The 14,551-nt window shown below is 43.4% G+C and overlaps 1 protein-coding gene across 13 annotated transcripts in view; it reads right to left on the bottom strand.

Moving 5' to 3' along the window:
* MAP4 (microtubule associated protein 4) overlaps positions 1-14,551 on the bottom strand; it is a 271,212-nt gene that overhangs the window by 180,779 nt on the left and 75,882 nt on the right. The window contains exon 3 of one of the 13 annotated variants that reach the window (XM_030549737.1): positions 6,775-6,842. The exons of the other annotated variants lie outside the window; for them this stretch is intronic. The gene's annotated coding sequence lies outside the window, so the exon portion shown is untranslated. The remainder of the gene's footprint in view (positions 1-6,774; positions 6,843-14,551) is intronic. 13 annotated transcript variants of the gene reach the window in all.

Here is a 14,551-nt window from a genome sequence, read left to right as displayed (position 1 = left end):
TTTGGGTACACAGCAAAGATCTCTCTGTGGGGTGGATTCCTGGATTTTAAACAAGATTAAAGAGCAATGCACCAATGAGAGGCAAGGGGAAAAAAGTTGAGCTTTATTGTTCAACAGTATCTTCAAATGCTATTTTTTCCAGACGAATTTTTAGACTGTTCTGTACTACAGAAGTATTGGAAGTCCCATTCATATGACCTGTCCATTCAAAGAATGTCTTCAAGCATGGCCAGAAATAAAAACATATACCACAGGAGTATCTAAGTGGGGACATTTCAAACCCCGTAATACACTCAATTAAGTTCACTTCAACTTTTTAACCATTTACTGTTATGTACTGAATCCGGATTAGCTTCAGATAGTTTTGCTCGACATTTAGAAGCATGGATAATCTGTGCAAAAAGTAGCTGCTCTTTTAAAGATTTAGTTCTCCCTTTTTAAAAAATCCAGTAAGCTATTGTGGTTTTTTTTTAAAAAGCATATACAAGACGAAAATGAGGAAGGAAAAAATGGAAAAAGGAAAAATGAGTATAAGTGTAACAAAGGTAGACATTCAATCACCACATTCACTCAACATATTATAAAATTTATTATAAAATTCATATGCCTAAGCAATATAAGGTCATTATTCATTCTGATAGACAAGACCCATTATGGCTGATTAAAATGGTACTTATATCAGTCAATATTGTAAAAACTCTTTGGCTACATAGGACTTAAGAATTGTCACTATGCTGTTCACCATAGTTTTATGGCAACAGCATAACCCAGATCCTCCTGCACCAAAGCAGAGGCCACTACTACTTCAGCTGCAGAAAGTCTGTCAACTGTTAGGAGTATATGGCCTCTGACACAGGGAAATCCTGACTCCAGCCAGTGCAGTACAGTGTTACAGATACTTCAGTATATTCCCATGTTTTCAAGAGATGTTATTTACCCAATTATGTTCATGCAGGCACTGGAAATTTGAAGATTTTAGCCAAAATATACATCTTTATATAATAGTACCCCTTTTCCAGCACTGGGCTGTTCAAGGAGCAGCTGTGATCTTTTAAGTGTACAAAGCTTTAATAGCTATTGTTTATAAAGCTGAAAGCCTTTCAACTTCAGATTTTTGTTTTCTTTTAGCTCCAAGTCCCTTGCTTACTGTCACAATGGACAGTAAAAAAAAACCTGAGGAATAAGATTTGGTCCAGGCCCCATGTTTAAAGGCTTACAGCATTTAACTATTTGTGGTCAAGTTTTCAGAAGCACCTAATGGAACTTAAGCTCCTAAGCATACTACTATGTCACTTATGAAAAATGTACCCTGGTATTGGTCCCAGCCCTAATAGGTAACAAGAGAGCAGGCCTGAGAGTGATGTAATTTCAGCCACCACCTTCCTTTATTTCTACTTCTGCAGACACTTGAGGTGAGCTGCCACTGTCTCAGGAAAAGTTAGAGCTATAAACAAACATTTAAATCTTATCATTTGAAGGCTGACATGAAGCACTGGTTTTCTGACACTATAATCTTTAAGTAGCAATTTATGGGATAGCCATTACTAAAACCATGTCACAAAACTGAAGTAACAGAAGCAAAATTGTAGTCAGAAAGCAGTTATAATGTCCAATACCCTGCAGCAGAGTTAAGGACCATAAGGAGTGTTTAAAAGTATATCACAAATAAACAAAACAATTATATCTGTCTACCCCTAGATGGAAATGGTAGAACTGTCAACAATGCAGAAAAGCCAAGTCTTTAATAAATATTTCTGTTCTGTGTTTGGGAAAAATCAGATGTGGACATATCATCATGCTGATGAAACACTTTCCTTTCTAAGAGGAGGATATTAAAGAGCAGCTGCTAAAGTTGGACACTTGAAAATCAACAGGTCCAGACAGCCTGCATCCTAGAGTTTTAAGAGAGCTGGCCAAAGAGCTTGCTGGACCATTAATGTTGGTTCTTAACTCTTGGAACACTGGGAGAGTTCCAGCAGATGGGAAGAAATCTAATGTCGTGGCAATATTTAAAAAGAATAAAGGAGGATGACGACTGAGGTAGCTAAAGACCAGTCAGCCAGATATTGATCTCTGGCAAGATAATGGTGTGATGCTCTGTACCTGGCGGGGGAACACTCTACACCCTCATGTTCATCTTTATAAAATGATTGCGTGGTATCCAGTGCAAAGTTTGTCATGTTGGGTGTCTTTGGAAGGCTCATGATGCACTGAGCATGGTTGTTATAATGATATTATAGTAATTGTTACAGTGATGTTATAGGTTATAATTTCATGTATGTAGTTATGAGGCTGAAAATGTATCCTCGTGGCTTAAAATAAGCCCAGGCAAAAACTCTCCGAGAGCAGAGAGGCAGTTCACATCTCATCAGGGCAGGTATGGGACAAACCCAGCCCAGCCTCACAGGAACAAAGGACGCTGGCCTAGGCAGCAATAAAACAATCTGTTAGACTCTCAGGGGAGTCACTCCCCTTCCTTTGGTCAGTTTGGAACTGCGATGAGATAATGCTCACCTGACTCTGACATCTACAGACACCACACCAAGCAACTGAAGTGCTGATCAAAGGGGAGAGCCTGGCTGAAGACCAACCAGCCAGCCTGGGGGGAGAAGCATCTAAGCCCTGGTCTACACTACAAGTTTAGATCGAATTTAGCAGCGCTAGATTGATTTAACTCTGCACCAGTCCACACAATGAAGCCATTTTTGTCAACTTAAAGGGCTCTTAAAATTGATTTCTGTACTCCTCCCCAACAAGGGGATTAGCACTGAAATCGACTCTGCTGGGCCGAATTTGGGGTAGTGTGGATGCAATCTGATGGTGTTGGCCTTCGGGGGCTATCCCAGAGTGCTCCACTGTGACCGCTCTGGACAGCACTCTCAACTCAGATGCACTGGCCAGGTGATCAGGAAAAGCCCCACAAACTTTTGAATTTCATTTCCTGTTTTGCCAGCATAGGGAGCTCATCAGCACAGGTGACCATGGAGTACGAGAATCACAAAAGAGCTCCAGCATGGACCGAACAGGAGGTACGGGATCTGATCGCTGTATGGGGAGACGAATCCATGGTATCCGAACTCCGTTTCAAAAGATGATTTTTTGAAAAAAAATCTCCAAGGGCATGAAGGACAGACGTTATAACAGAGACCCGCAGCAGTGCCGCATGAAGCCTACCAAAGAACCAGAGGCAAACGGCCGCTCCAGGTCAGAGTCCCAGACATGCCGCTTCTATGATGAGCTGCATGCCATTCTAGGGGGTGCCCCTACAACTGCCCCACCCATGTGCTTCCCTCCTCCCTCACCTCTCCCAGGCTACCTTGGCAGTTATCCCATTTGTGCGATGAATTAATAAAGAATGCATGAATTTGAAACAATGACTTTATTGCATCTGCAAATGGAGATCAAAGGGGGGAGCGGAAGGCAGTTGGCTTACAGGGAAGTAGAGTGAACCAACAGGGCAGGTTTTCATCAAGGAGAAACAAAGAACACCGCCCTGGTGTCTGGCTGCGTGTAATCAGCAGCCAGGCGATTTGCCTCAACCTCTCACCTTGCCATAAACGTCTCCCCTTACTCTCACAGATATTGTGGAGCACACAGCAAGCAGTAATAACGATGGGAATACTGGTTTCGCTGAGGTCTAACCGAGTCAGTAAACTAAGCCAGCGAGCTTTTAAACGTCCAAACGCACATTCTACCACCATTATTCACTTGCTCAGCCTATAGTTGAATTTATCCTTACTACTGTCCAGGCTTCATGAGCCACGGGAGCAAGAGGTAGGTACGACCATGCAGTGCTGCCAACTGGGAGGGCAGCCTGAGGCAGAAGCCTCCAACTGGCATGATATTCCAGGCAGGACTGACTCTCCATTAGACGAAACTTAAAGAAGAGAATGACCTGGAGTCATTTCCATTTTTGTCCAGACACCATCGACCGATGTGTGCCCAGGCGCCCCAACCAACCTAATTGAGGTCGGCCAGGAGCACCCACGGGACGACGGCTAGCAGTCATATTGCACCATCTGCCATCCACAAGGCAAAGCAAGGGGATGCTGCTCTGTAGCACTGCAGTACCGTGTCTGCTAGCAGCACCCAGGAGACATACAGTGACAGTGAGCTGAGCAGGCTCCATGCTTGCCATGGTATGTCATCTGCATGGGTAACCCAGGACAAAAGCCAGAAGCGATTTTTTGCTGTTGCTTTCATGGAGAGAAGGAAGGAGGGAGGGGGGCCTGACGACATGTACCCAGAACCACCCGTGACAATGTTTTTGCCCCATCAGGCATTGGGAGCTCAACCCAGAATTCCAACGGGTGGCGGAGACTGCGGGAACTGTGGGATAGCTACCACAGTGCAACGCTCCAAAAGTCGATGCCAGCCTCAGTACTGTGGATGCACACTGCCAACTTAATGTGCTTAATGGGGACACACACAATAAACTGTATCAAATTGATTTCTAAAAAATCAGCTTCTATTAAATTGACCTAATTTCATAGTGTAGACATACCCTAAGTTTGTAAGGGCAATGAAAGTGTTAAGATCAGCTTAGAATGCATTTTGTTTTTATTTCATTTGACCAAATCTGACTTATGTTTTGACTTATAATCACTTTAAATCCATCTTCATAGTTAATAAATTTGTTTGTTTATTCTACCTGAAGCAGTGCATTTGGTTTGAAGTGTGTCAGAGGTTCCCCTTGGGATAACAAGCCTGATACATAACAAAGAAATTGATAAATTGACAAACTCATAAGCTTGCAACATCCAGCAGGCACAACTGGGCACTGCAAGATGGAGGTTCCTAGAGTTGTGTCTGGGACCGGAGATATTGGCTAGTGTCATTCGATTGCACAACCCAAGGAGCAGCTTACATGCCAGAGGTTGTGCGTGAACAGCCCAGGAGTGGAGGTTCTCACAGCAGAGCAGGGTAAGGCTGGCTCCGAGAGTCAAGGATTGGAGTGACCTAGCTGATCACTGGTTCAGATAACACCAGAGAGAAACGTCACAAATGGACTGGGATATGGGATTTGATTAATATTAATAATAATGATATGGGACTTGATTAATCAAGAATTAAAGGAGAGGTACTGTAATTAATGCAAATCAGCATGGGTTTATGGAAATCCTGTCAAATTAATTTGACATCTTCTTTTCGATACAATTACAAGTTTGACTGATAAAACTAATAATATTGATGTATTATATTTAGACTTCTGAAGTCATTTGACTTGGTACCACAAAACATTTTTATTAAGAAACCAGAACGATACAAAAACCAACATGGAACTCTCATTAAATGGATTAAAAACTGACTCATTTACAGGTCTGAAAATGTAACTGTCAACAAGGAATTATTTTCCAGCAGGTATGTTTCCAGTGGGTCCTGCAGAGATTGATAAAAATATTAAATAGGGCCAAGAACCAATGACTGGAAGAAAACAAAATCACCACTGAAAGTTTGCGGATGACACAAAAATGGTGGGAGTGGTAAATAAAGAGGCCAGGTTACTGTTAGAGTGATCTGGATCATTTGATAAGCTAGAGACAAGGCAACAATCTATATTTTCATATGGTCAAATGTAAGTGTATACATCTAGGAACAAAGAACGTAGACCACACTTACAGGATGGGGGACTCTATCCTGGGAAGCAGTGACTCTGAATAAATTTTAAGGGTCATGGTGGATAGTAAGTTGAACATGAGCTCCCAGTACAATGGTGACAGGTTTCCGAGTGGTAGCCGTGTTAGTCTGTATCAGCAAAAACAACGAGAAGTCCTTGTGGCACCATAGAAACTAACAAATTTATTGGGCATAAGCTTTAATAATTTAATATAAAATAATATACGGAGATATATCTATCTCATAGAACTGGAAGGGACCCTGAAAGGTCATTGAGTCTGGCCCCCTGCCTTCACTAGCAGGACCAAGTACTGATTTTTTGCCCCAGATCCCTAAGTGGCCCCCTCAAGGATTAAACTCAACCCTGGGTTTAGCCAGCCAATGCTCAAACCACTGAGCCATCCCTCCCCCCTAAAGCGTTTGTGGTGTGGCCCAAAAAAGGCTAATTAGACCCTTGGGTGCATAAATAGGGTACTTTCAAGGTGGAGGAGAGAGGTTATATTATCGCTGTATTTAGCACTGGCTTGACCATTATTGGACTACTGCATCCAGTTCTAGTAACCATAGTTCAAGAAGGATGCTAATAAATTGGAGAGGGTTTAGAGAAGCGCCACAAGAATGATTAAAGGATTAGAAAACATGCTTTGTGGTGGTAGAATCATAAAGTCAGAAGGGACCGCAAGAGTCATCTAGTCTAACCCGCTGCCAAGATGCAGAATTTGTTACATCTAACCATCCTCCAGGTATTGGCAAATTGACTGTTTTAGATATTGCTCTAGTTAGAATCTAGTAGCTTCCCAGGTATCAAGGTCAGGCTAACTGACCAGCTTCTCCTTTTTCTCCTTTTTAAAGATGGGCACTATGTTAACCCTTCTCCAGTCTTCCAGCATCTCTCCTGTCATCCATGAATAGTTCTGAGATTTTTTGAGCTAATTCCTTTAGCACCCTGGGGTGAATAGCATCAGGCCCTGCTGACTTGAGTTCATTCAAATTAGTCAGAGGATCTCTGAGGTGTTTTTATCCTGATCTGCATCTCTTCCCCTTTATTGTCTATGGTAACTTTACCATTCATCCAGTCACATATCCTTTTTGACAAGACTGAAACAAAGTAGGCATTGAACAGTTCTGCCTTCCTATAACCTTCTATTACCAGCTTACCTTCTTCACTGAGCAGCAGACCCTCACTGTCCCTGATCTTTCTTTTTGGTAGACAGAAGGAGCTCAATCTATTTAAAGAGACAATTAAGGGTTCAGAGTCTATAAGTAGCCATATGGGGGAACAAAAATTTGATAATGCGCTCTTCAATCTAGCAAACCAAAATACAATGGTTGGAAGCTGACGCTAGACAAATTCAGACTAGAAATAAGGCACAGTTTAACAGTGAGCGTAATTAAGCACTGGAACAATATACCATGTGCTGTGGCAGATTCTTCATCACTGGCAATTTTGAAATCATGATCGGGTGTTTTTCTAACACACAGGCTCTAGTTCAAACAGCAATTATTTCATGGAAGCTCTATGGCTTGTGTTATGCAGGTGATCAGATTAGATGAGTTGTTTTCAACCTATGGTCTAAAATTTCCAGAAGGGTCCACACCTCCATTAGGAACTTTTTAGGGGTCCACAAAAGAAAAAAAGGGTGAAACCCACTGGACTAGATGATCACAGAGGTCCCTTCTGGCCTTACAATCTATGAATGACAGAACTGGGGCTAGAAATGCACACTATTTACAGATGGAAACCCGATTCCTGGCATTTGTTTCTAACCATGACCATTCACAAGTATACCTCATAGGAGTCACAGACTTTTCATTCCAGTAATACTATCTCCTATTCCAGGTCAATGCCAATACAACAAGTCCCAAGACTCGTAATTTCATTTTGTGAACAACAATCAATTTGAACAATTATTTTTAGACAAGTCTCAAAAATGGCTCAGACCCGTTTTTACACACTTCCATGTGTTCATGAACACACAGTCCTCTGAGCACACATTGCAATCAACGGTTTATCACAATACTAAAATATTTCCACCAGCTTGCAGTTTTCATTCAGCCAGTGAAGACATCAGCATCCTTTTTATTATTTGTATTAGTCTCAAAGTCTTGAGTTATTTGTTAGCAGAGCTTCCTCTCAGCAACAGAGTTTAGAACTGCCCAGAATAGTAAATCATGGCCATCCTCGTACTCAGATGGAAACTATTACTAACTTGAAATATAGGCCCTACTAACATTCATCTATCTGCCCATGTATAATAAAGGCTGAGTAAGCATCTAAAGCCAACTCCAGATGGCCTGAAAACCAATGTGACCCCATATCTCTTGGATTGTAAGGAGAGCCTCAGTTTATCTCCAATCCAAACATTTCAGAAACTGTTAAGCAGCCGTTGTCCGAGAAAGTATTTTCTGTTGCTTCCCTTCAAAGCTTGCCTAATCACACACTCACCAGGATATTAACTATTTACACTGAACCACCACAATAGAACAGGATCTAATCAAAGGCAGAAGCGGCAGCATAGGTGGTGCTTAGAGAAGAAACTGTTTATAACGCTTAGGGCACCATCTGGGATAGTCCCATCTAGACTAAGTTCAGCGATATTGCATCAAAAAAGACTGCATGATACTCATTTTCAAAAGAATGGATGGTTTGGGTCAATCTAATCTCCATAAAATAGGATGGAGGATTTAGCACATTCAAACCTATACAGCAAGTGAGGAATTACAGAAACTGACTTTCTGTACACTTATGGGAAGTAAATACCCTGATGTTCAATTTCATAAGTTATGTGGTAGTTATGCAACATCAGCACAACTAACTGGAAGACTTAAGTCATGTTATTGGAACGTAGTATAAAATGTATATCTAATGGAGTCTCTGAAGGAATAGCAAATTGGCAGACTGATGTGTCAACACAAAACTATCCTGGGGCAATGGGCAAACCTCAAGTGGTTCTGAGGATCTCAGCCTACTTCCCAGCCAAGAATGAATCTTGAAATTCGCTTCAGAGGCTTACTTCCTCAGTTAACTCAGGAGATGGCTTCAGAGTGACAGGTGACACCATCCCCCCCGCCCTAGGAGCACAGCAGCAGTACAAACAGAACTCATTCCTCCTCAGCCTTTCCCCAACCCTTACTGTTACATGCTCCTCTCTCTCACTTAAGGCAGCATTCCTCAAAAGGTACAAAGCAGGTTAGCACAACAACTAAAAACAACAGAAGACCTACCTGTATAAGTGTTATTTACACATTTGTAAGTGCCCCTCATACCAGCTAACTCTGTCTCATGCAGGGAGAAATGGACTGCAGCATCCGTGAGTAATGCTTTCTATCATTTTCAGTCTGCTAGGAGACCCCATCCCATCCTGACAGATGATGACCTAGCCTCAGTTATTCACGCTTTTGTCACTTCTGGGAAGGACTACAGCAATGTGATATACCTGGGCATGAAGCCTTCAAACACTTCGGAAACTCCAACTAGTACAGAACACTGAAGCACATCTCCTCAGCAACCCAGGCTACATCAAATCTGTCTTCCACTCATTAGACTTGTTTCCCACAAAATTTCTAATCAAGGTCTCAGTCTTTATCTTCAAGGTACTTCATGGCCTGGGCCCAGGATATCTAAAAGATTGCCTAAAGTTCCAGGATGAAGACACTGGTCGACAGTTATACTCCGGCACAATGAACTCTTTATAATAAGTGTATTTCTCAGGAGTCAGCAACCTTTCAGAAGTGGTATGCCAAGTCTTCATTTATACTTGAATTTTAATGTTTTTTAGAAGGTCTCTGTCTATAAATCTATATATTATATAACTAAACTATTATATTGTAAAATAAACAAGGTTTCCAAAATGTTTAAGAAGTTTCATTTAAAATTAAATTAAAATGTTGATCTTACTCCGCTGGCCCGCTCAGCTCGCTGCTGGACTGGGGTTCTGTTCACCTAGGCCGGCAGCGCGCTGAGTGGGGCCTGCAGCCAAGACCCCAGCTGGCCAGGGTCCAGCAGCCAGAACCCCAGACCAGCAGTGGGCTGTGTGGGGCTGGCGACCGGGACCCCAGACCAGCAGCAGGCTGAGCCAGCCAGAATCCCAGCTGCTGGACCCACTCAGCCCGCTGCCAGTCTGAGGTCCCATCCCTGCCCACATACAGTGGGTACCTACCTTCTCCCTGGTTCTGGCCCATTCTCTTCTCTCTACACTGAGCTGAGGGTGGGACTGCACTGAGCACAGGGCTGGGGGTGAAGGGTCTGGCCATGAGCTAGAATGAGAGAGATGCCTCAGGGTTGGGGCAGGAGGTTTGGATGTGGGGCACTTACCTGGGCAGCTCCCATTTGGTGCAAGGGGTGCAGGTGGGAATATGAGGAGGGGGGCGGTACAAGAGCTCCCGTTTGCTCAGGGTGGGGATGTGGGAGGTGCATGAAGTGCGGGGGCTGGGTATGTGGGGGGTGCAAGAGTCAGGGCAGATGGCTGGGGGCATGTGAGGGGGTGCAGGTGTCAGGGTAGGGGGTGGGGGTGCAAGAGTCAGAGTGGGTGTCATGGGGGGGTAGAGTCAAGCAGAGGGCTGGGTGTGTATGAGGAGGGTACAGGGCTCACGGCAGGAGCCTGGGGGGTGTGCAGGGCACAAGGCTCAGGGCACAGGGCTGGGGTGTGTGGGGGGGGCGGGCAGGGCAGGGGACTGGAGGAGATATACCTCTATTCTACCACCACCCCTTCCCCAAGGCCCTGCCCCACTTCTCTGCCTCTGCCAGGAGCAGCGAACATGCTGACTCTGCTCCTTCCCAATCCCCTCCCTCACAAGGGCCATCAGCTGATCGGCCAGCAGGGAGGGAGGGAGAGAGGGACAGAGGCGGAGGAGGGGCACGAACCCAGTACACTTCGGGAAGAGGCAGGGGAGCCGGCAGGACCAAGCTTCTGCCCCCTGTCCCTTGCCTCCTGCCCCCGCGAGGTGGAAGGGCGGGGGGAGCAGAGGGCAGAGAAGAATGGGCTGGGCAAGATTTTTAATGGCATGCATGCCGTCTTTGGCACACATGCCAAAGGTTGCCGACCCCTGGTATATCTCATCTGTAGTACAGGAGACAGCGCTTTCTCAAGCCTGACTGAGACTGTGGAATGAACCCCCCCAGGAACTAAAGACCATGACAAACCTTAACACCTTCTGCTCCAAGTGCATGGCATATTTCTTTGACTATGCCTTTTCACAAAGACATAGCACCACATATTTTTTAAAAAACATAAAACCCTACCAAAACATGACATTGCACTGCACACATTTCTCCCCCTGCGGAGAGGAGGAGAGTACAAACATGTGACTGATGTGTAGTCATTGTTTATAACACTACTGGAAGGCGCTCAGATTTAAAAATTTTATTAAGATGATGTTTAAAAAAAATGGTGAATGGTACAGAGTTTAAGCATAGAAGTTTCTGGTTATCAGGGAATAATGTACAGACTATCAAGGGTGCAAAGTTCTGTTTAAGATCGGGTGTCATAAGGAATACATAATCTACAATATCCCTGACTGGGGGTAAAAGGTTGATGGGTCAAAGTACAGACATTGAGATATGAGGGTATGATGTTCACATAATGGCTATGTTCAGGTGTGCATATGATGATGAGGATGGATTGATTGATGAGTGTGGTATAAGAATCTATGTAGAATAAAAAATAGAATATACTGTCCTGCATGCTGCACATTCCCTCTGTCTGTGTAACCCCTTGCCAGCCTGTGAGCTTTTCACTGACTCACCCTTGGTAGCCTCTCCCTGCTCAACCCCCTAGGGTCTTTGGGGTTTTACATCTCCTTTGATCCCAGACTAAGCATTGGGAAAAGTAAACCATTCTAGCCTAGATGGACTGAGATAGTTTATTGGCCACTGATGACACAGCCATTATCTTAGCTGCTTTGAAGGTGTGTACCTGAGGCTCTTATCTTCGCCATAGTTTCATTTCCTGTGGGTTTTCTCATTTACAGCTTACTTTAACATAACTCCATAGCAAGTAACTCCTCATAATCAAACAGAGGCTTGCACCATATATTTCATTAAAAAATATATATATTTCAGTTCATCACACCCCAGCTCATTTTATTTTGCAACTCACCGAGCTAGGGCAGAGCAGCTGAATGAAGATTGTCAGCAGAATGGATTCTTGTGTACCAGTCCTCTCCAAACTCTCTGTATGCGGAGAGTCTTTATTTAAATTATAATATCATAGATCAAGAATCAATCCCCTTCCCCATCCACAAACAAAAAGATGAAAAGACAGGTGGAGACAGAGCAAGGGTTTTCAGAAGGCATTTTTATGGGGACTATACAGTAGGCAGACTATTTACATCTTATGTTGAATACATATGTTTTCTGTGCACAGAAACTTGCCTCCTACAGATTTTGGCAAAAGCGATATTATTCTTAGGGAAACAGACTATATATTACAAACACCACCCTCTGTCAGCCATGTAATGCAAACAGCAGACTGCTTGCTGAAGTCTGATCCTTGTAGGAATCGACACTATCACCAGCTATGACAGATACTGGAAGTGAGCTTTTCACAACCATCCGGATCACTGTTCTGAAATGAAGGAGCTTTAGAAAGGATTCACTGTTTCTGTTCATTTGCTACAAATCATTTTACCCCTAGACTAGAGAAGAATGGGAGATGATCTGAAGTGGGAAGCTAGTGATGGTACTTCGATTTGCTAGTATTTACACTCCCAAGACCTCCGCAAGCATTAACATCTTATTTTACTCTCTCCTCTCCATCAAGGGATTCAATTAAGTAGCTCTTCCTAAGGTCAAACATTTCTTTTGTTAATCTTCTTTGGGCATGTCTGCATTACAGATTTTCCCCCAATATGAATTATTTAGGCATAAAGCCGCTGCAGTTAGTATATCGCTTGTGTGTATGCTTACTTGGCTCCTTGCATCGCCACTGCAGATACTCACCAGAAGTGCTTGTTTTGATGCACAGTGCAGTGCCCTATGAGCAGGTAATTCCAGTCTGCAACTTGCCACCATTCAGTACTCTATCTTTTGAGAAGTTTGCATAATGGACAGAAATGAGTCATGCAGGGATGACTGAGACTGTAGAGTTAAGTTCCCATCATGCTACTTTCTCAACCCCATAATGCCACCTTTACCCCATAATTTTCACTCCTATTTTGAAAATCCCACAAACCCATCAGGGACTTGTCATTGTCCACCATTTCTGACAGAAGCATGGAGCCTGCACACCTCTGTATTATTGTCATGAGCACTGTAAGCACAGGACATGTGATCCTCCAGTATTTGCAGAGCCACAGGGAATGTGATATTTCCTGGAGGGAAGATTGCTGTGGGATACAAGAAGAATCAAAAGCAAAGGCACAAAATGAACTCAAACTAGCTATGGGAATAAAGGGAAACAAGAAGACTTTTTATCAATACATTAGAAGCAAGAGGAAGACTAAGGACAGGGTAGGCCCACTGCTCAATGAGGAGGGGGTAACAGTAACGGGAGACTTGGAAATGGCAGAGATGCTTAATGACTTCTTTGTTTCGGTTTTCACTGAGAAGTCTGAAGGAATGTCTAGTATAGTGAATGCTTACGGGAAGAGGGTAGGTTTAGAAGAGAAAATAAGGAAAGAGCAAGTAAAAAATCACTTAGAAAAGTTAGATGCCTGCAAGTCACCAGGGCCTGATGAAATGCATCCTAGAATACTCAAGGAGTTAATAGAGGAGGTATCTGAGCCTCTAGCTATTATCTTTGGGAAATCATGGGAGACGGGGGAGATTCCAGAAGACTGGAAGGGGGCAAATATAGTGCCCATCTATAAAAAGGGAAATAAAAACAACCCAGGAAACTACAGACCAGTTAGTTTAACTTCTGTGCCAGGGAAGATAATGGAGCAGGTAATCAAAGAAATCATCTGCACACACTTGGAAGGTGGTAAGGTGATAGGGAATAGCCAGCATGGATTTGTAAAGAACAAATCCTGTCAAACTAATCTGATAGCATTCTTTGATAGGATAACGAGCCTTGTGGATAAGGGAGAAGCGGTGGATGTGATATACCTAGACTTTAGTAAGGCATTTGATACAGTTTCGCATGATATTCTTATAGATAAGCTAGGAAAGTACAATTTAGATGGGGCTACTATAAGGTGGGTGCATAACTGGCTGGATAACCGTACTCAGAGAGTAGTTGTTAATGGCTCCCAATCCTGCTGGAAAGGTATAACAAGTGGGGTTCCGCAGGGGTCTGTTTTGGGACCGGTTCTGTTCAATATCTTCATCAACGATTTAGATGTTGGCATAGAAAGTACGCTTATTAAGTTTGCGGACGATACCAAACTGGGAGGGATTGCAACTGCTCTGGAGGACAGGGTCAAAATTCAAAATGATTTGGACAAATTGGAGAAATGGTCTGAGGTAAACAGGATGAAGTTCAATAAAGATAAATGCAAAGTGCTCCACTTAGGAAGGAACAATCAGTTTCACACATACAGAATGGGAAGAGACTGTCTAGGAAGGAGTAAGGCAGAAAGAGATCTAGGGGTCATAGTGGACCACAAGCTTAATATGAGTCAACAGTGTGATACTGTTGCAAAAAAAGCAAACATGATTCTGGGATGCATTAACAGGTGTGTTGTAAACAAGACATGAGAAGTCATTCTTCCGCTATACTCTGCGCTGGTTAGGCCTCAACTGGAGTATTGTGTCCAGTTCTGGGCACCGCATTTCAAGAAAGATGTGGAGAAATTGGAGAGGGTCCAGAGAAGAGCAACAAGAATGATTAAAGGTCTTGAGAACATGACCTACGAAGAAAGGCTGAAAGTATTGGGTTTATTTAGTTTGGAAAAGAGAAGACTGAGATTCAAGGTTGTTGGTGGCGTTCACAGAGAAGCTGCAAAATGGTGGAGCACCACTGCTGGGCTCGAGAAACAAGCCCTGACTGCTGGT

This window comes from Gopherus evgoodei, chromosome 2 (assembly GCF_007399415.2).
Source record: "Gopherus evgoodei ecotype Sinaloan lineage chromosome 2, rGopEvg1_v1.p, whole genome shotgun sequence".
Taxonomy (NCBI): Eukaryota; Metazoa; Chordata; order Testudines; family Testudinidae; genus Gopherus; species Gopherus evgoodei.
The sequence above is the reverse complement of the archived record's forward strand: the minus strand, read 5'-3'. Positions and strand labels throughout refer to the sequence as shown.